General features: G+C 28.5%; 1 pseudogene; it reads left to right on the top strand.

The window, feature by feature from the left end:
* Window positions 1-1,474: 1,474 nt before the first annotated feature.
* LOC111615864 lies at window positions 1,475-2,840 on the top strand (annotated as a pseudogene).
* Window positions 2,841-5,845: the final 3,005 nt, after the last annotated feature.

Here is a 5,845-nt window from a genome sequence, read left to right as displayed (position 1 = left end):
TTCAATAAATAGAGTTCTAATAAAGATAGAGCGTAGAAACTTTTTATTCCAAAGCTAAAAGACTCGTCTAAGTAATATATAAATATATATTTGATAATTTTACTTTCCAGCTGTTATATATAACAGAGGAAAAGTATAGTGCAGCACTCGGTCAAAAAAATGACCCCTCCCAAATTTTTACATTTTTGGACTCAGGACACCTTGAAATTTTGAGATATGCAAAAGTTTTTTTTATACATGTGGATGTTAGAATGTTTGTGGGGGGCATGAATTTGTTCATCCTGTTTGAAGCCTAATAATTTCTGTGGTCAGATGGTTTAACACAGGAGTTAGTTATTAAGTGTCAAAGTGGTTGAACTAAATCATGTCCCCATATACATTCTAACATCTTAGGCGAGATCATCATTTTAATGGGTTTTACTATTATAAAATGACAAAACTCATCTCTACCCTCAAAATAAGCTTTTTTATTTTATTTTTTTAAATTTTGAACGCTAATAATGAGTAAAATATTCATTAAGAGATATGACACATGACCACTTTTATGTCTTCACCCTGTCAACCTTTAATTAAGAACCAAAATTTAATAGTATTAATTAATGCCCCTTTATATGCAAGCTACAGTGCCACATTTTGTTTCTTAAACTTTACCCATTCTGAGATATTGTTTAATATCTCAAAACAGAAAATAAAGAAATTAAACAAATTAGATGCCAACACACACATGTGCATGAATTTTTCCCTTTTTATTGACTTTTTTGAGGGATTCAGGAGGTCTCCAAATGTGTAGATTTGCAAAAAAACTTTGGAGGGTCAAATTTGACATGATTCCAATACTTTTCTGTTTTATATACATAACAAGTTGGTAAGTAAAAAGGAGTCGGAGTCGGCGGATTTTTTGACGACTCTGACTAAAACACCTAAACTCCACAGCCCTGGTTACAACTGAAGCTGGTCTATCAAGTTGAGTTGAAAACAATTTTGTTTAATAAATTTATTGCTGGAGATAAATCCACCTTATTTTTTATTCAGTAATACTATCACAGGAAAGAAAAATTTCAAACTCTTCTTTTTTGCAGTACATCTTTTCCATTAGCATTGAATTGGTGATGGTGTTACTGCAATAAGAGTGATTGTTATAATTATATTTTTTTTACTATACTTTGTTGCTATCCATGGTTGATGGCAGTTCATACTAGGATAGCAAAAAAGTATACTTCATCTCTCTATTTATCAACAAAAACTGCTCTCAATAGAAAGTTTCTTAGCTTGTAAAATATTTTGATACAAATCTATGAGATGTCAAAATATGACTACTGAAGTATCATACAATGACATTTTCATGGAATGACAGTCTCTGTTTTTAAAAGTGCTTAACATAATGTAAAAATCATAGTAAATTATAGTAAATTTCTTCTTACCATTGATGAAATATAATATTTTAAACATTTAATACAGTTATAATCTATATATTCACACACATACAATGAAATTTGGGTTTATCAGAACCTATAATTACTGGACAAAATGTATGATCCTGGCATAGAAATAGAAATATTAGTGTGTTTTTAACTTGATTAAGTAAACATTGCTTCTTTTACACAATGGATAAAAATCCTACTTTTCTTATTCTTCAAAGTCTCTGTTAAGCATACAGTACAATGGATTAAACAGATACTCATGAGAAACATATAAAAACATGTGTCGTCTTTTATTCAATTTTAATAGAGTGCAATTTGATTTATCATTTTCCTTTTTAGCTACTACAACAACAAAGAATACAATAAAGTTTTAGCAGTTTAAAAAAAAATATTATATATAATAAATTATATATTTAAAGTAATATTTAAATATTTAATTTCTTTTTCTCCTTAATAGCTAGCAGAGAGAATTGGTCTGATACATTCAAGTCATGGAGAAGGATCTGATCGATACATTATTCTTTCCAAACATGAAGATCCCATTGTAAATGTTACTGACTCTTTTATTAAAGATAAAGATGAAAATGTGAAAAATTTATCATCAGAGGTTGTTGACAATTCTGCAAATAATTATTTATCAGAAAGTGAAGAAAACTGTCCAATATGCAATAAAATGTTACCTAAAAATAACTTAAAGCTTCACATATTTCGTTGTAAACCAGTTGTGCAGGATAAGCCTAAAGATAAATGTAAGACACAAAAATTGAAACTTCGTCCAAAATTTGAAAAGAAAGATAGTGATATAAATATCGATGAAGATTTAGATACACTTCTTACAGAAATAAAAAAAGCAGACAGCATGTGCTTTTTCACAAAATGCAAAACAAATATAAGTGTTTTGAGTCAAAGATGTGAATTTTGCAGAAATAATTTTTGCCTTAGTCATCACATGCCCGAGATTCACGGATGCGGCGACGCTGCCAGATCGCATGCACGAAGTCAAATTCGCAAGCAGGGAAAACTGTATAGTGGTAGCGGAGTACCTTCCAAAAAACCAGATCCTACAACAAGAGCACATCTTCAGAAAAAACTGGATAAAAAACTTTCAGAAATGTCACAACAGAGAAAAATTAAAAAGAAATAATTTGTAACTATATTTATTATGATTTTAAATTAAATTATGTATAAAATAAACTATTTTAAATATTAAATATATTTTCATAAGACATTGATGAAAAGAGGAATGTTTGAAAATTCTAAATCAAGATTTTTTCTGGATAACAAAAAATATTGAATATAATGTAATTTAATAATACATTTTTCAGTTCCAGTATATGCTGATGATTTATAGATAAGTTTAATTTCTGTATTTCAGAAATTATTATTGTCAATTGTAATTATTTCTTTTTAAAGAACAGATTTTCGTAGGTAATATGTAAAAAGTTTTTCAGTTGTTTTGAATAAATTATTATTAATTATTTAATTCTCTGTGAACTATTCCAAATATTTTTCCAGTCAGTAGTAAAATAAGCATTGTTATAAAGATAAATTATTTGAATTTTCAAAAGTAAAAAGACATTACATAAAATATATTTTTTCCCTTTTGTGTTTGTCCATTACATTTTTAACTCCATGGAAAACAATTTACAATTCAAGATGCTAAAATGATTATGAAATCAAGATTTATTAAGAAAGAAAACAGTTTCTTTTAATAAATTTTGACCTTAATCTCTTAAAAATTCAAGTAAAGGGAGTTTAAAATTAAAATTTATTATGTTTATTTTACCTCATATTGTAATTTTTCTAACAAAATTATTTTAATTTCTGATTGGGCTGCAATTTGAAAAAATTGTATATCTATAATATGATTAAAAATTGCAGCCTGGCATTATAATGATGTCACAATAAATAATTGATTGTTAAGATATCTTTGCTTGTTATAAATGATATTAAAAAAATTAATTATTTCTTAAAACAACATTAATAAGGATTAATCAGTTATTTAATTTCTTTCTTCACTTACTTTTATAAAGAAAGAAATTTTGAAAATAGATCTGGGCTTAAAAAAAGTATGTTTTAACATTTTTCTTCTTTAAGAATATAAACAAGAACGATCATTTATTGTGACATCGTCACAATGACGGGCTGCAATTTAAATCATATTTTTAATTTATTTAATTTAAAATATATGCTCTCCACCTCAAATTGGTACTGGCTTGCCCCTACACATCATACTTTACCTGTTAGCAATAGAGTCGTGCCAGTCATCTATCTAATTCCTTTCCGAAAATTTTTGAATTAAAGTAACCATGTCTTCCAGTTTACATGGGAAGTTCATATATAGTTAATGAGGTCTCCTACTTCTAAGGTTTCTATATCTGGTCTCAACTTTCATCTATCTAACTCCATTTTCCAGATTAAGGAAGGGCGACAGTGGGAATTTATAGGTTTACAATTTTTTCAGATTGCAGCCTAATAATTCGACTTTTGCTTCAAGAGAACATGTTAAAGTTTATAAAAAAACTTCTGAAGATGGATTATTCATCCATTTTCAGAAGTAAACCAGATAATAAGATTCAAGATAATTTGTTAGACTATATAAGTTATTTGAGGAGCTTTCATAAATGTTTCATCAAAATTATTCATTTTTTCATGTATTAATATAACATGAAAAAAATTAATTAATACAAATTATGACAACCTCAATCAATCTTTCATAAACAGCATGAAGCATCACTTTATGCTTTTTATATTGTATATTGTTGATGCACTTTCTGGATAAAGTGCTGTATTAATATGTCATAAGTTTGATCAATTTGTTTCCAGTCAAAAAAAGAGACTGGAATTTAATATATTGTGAGAATCAGAACGGAAATTATAAAATTTATTAAACTCTACATTTCATTTAATCAATGTAGGAAATGGGCTTAATCTGGATCTTAATCCAAACCATTTCCTTCTTGGGATTTGGTGAGCAAAAATGTGTTGTTTTCTTATTTGGTAAAATTATTCTCCTTCCAAATATTTATTAAATTAAAGTGGTAAAATATAAATATATATATATATATATATATATTATATAGACTATCTTTTACATCTTGTTTCCATCAACCGAAGACAAATTTGGCACTTTTGTGACAAAAAGGAAATGAACTTCCTATCACAAATGCTTATTTCTAACTTTAACGAACATCTGTATATCTAAACCATCTGTATATTCCGTCAGAGGAAATAAATCCATAATTATTAATTGGAGGAGACTTCCCAATAGTCAGAAATCGCTCCTTTTTTATTCGTGAGTTCTTGTCCGATTTTCACTTGGTGCTCGACTCCAAAGTCATCCTCCACCTCACCATCGCCTGTCCAGTCCCCGTCTATCGTGATACTTTCGGAGCAGAAGATACGACCACCCGACGATAAACGACTTCGAAGAAGCTCAGACCTTAAATCGAGGTAGATAGAGACTTAAAATACATAAGGAAATTTTGTTTTGTTTGATTTAACATGGCCTCGTTCTTGATTTCTATTGTCTGTCAGTCTTATCACGGATCTACGATCCCTCCCTCTCGGAAACGTAATAATTTACTAAATAGCTTGCCTAACGCTCTAATTAGGTTGGTGTTAGGAAAAATCGACAGGAAGATCAAGAACTTCCTGTTCTCAAATAAATTCCTACTAAAATCCCATCCAGTGACCCTGTGGGCAGATCTTTCGGATCTGATGCCGAATACGGGTGAAAGACAACGCTCCTTTCGCCCCGGATTCCCACAATCCGGGGCGAAAGGAGCACTTTCCCCGTAAAGCATTTCTCAAAAATAGTACAACTCTATAATTACCTTTATTTCTAATTATCTTTGAATGAAAATTAAGATTAAATTAGACTAACCACATCATATGTTTAAACTGAATTAGTAAATTCTATGAGCTAGACTTAATTCAGTTCTATTTTATAAAATCTATTACCTATATTTAATTTCTTAAGTAGCACATGAATTTGTTTGGTTGCATTTATGAATCTTAATGTCTTCTTAATTATCAAGCTCCACTTACAAGCAATGTCTAAAGGAATAATTTTAAGATGATATATCTCTGATGTTTCTAAATAAGTTCTTCAATAGAATCACTTTAACTGAATTAAATTGTATAGATAAGTCTGAATAACTATATAGAATACAAAACTCCATTATTCATCAAGTCTGTATTGATTCAGACATTCTTTTTGAATCAGTGGTTTCAAGGAAGCCTATCATTAATTTCTGAATAACTTCATAACAGAAAGATCACATTCATAAATCCTTAAATGCATTAAAGAAAATTATTATTATTGCTATTGAGATAAAAATTTAGTTAACTTGGATTTTATTTATTCAATAATTATAGAATTAATGTATCATTTTGATGATAAAGAAAATATAGACATTCTA

This window comes from Centruroides sculpturatus, unplaced genomic scaffold (genome assembly GCF_000671375.1).
Source record: "Centruroides sculpturatus isolate CEXI.00-Female unplaced genomic scaffold, Cexi_2.0 scaffold2774, whole genome shotgun sequence".
In the NCBI taxonomy this organism is placed as follows: Eukaryota; Metazoa; Arthropoda; class Arachnida; order Scorpiones; family Buthidae; genus Centruroides; species Centruroides sculpturatus.
This window is presented reverse-complemented; position numbering and strand designations above follow the sequence as displayed.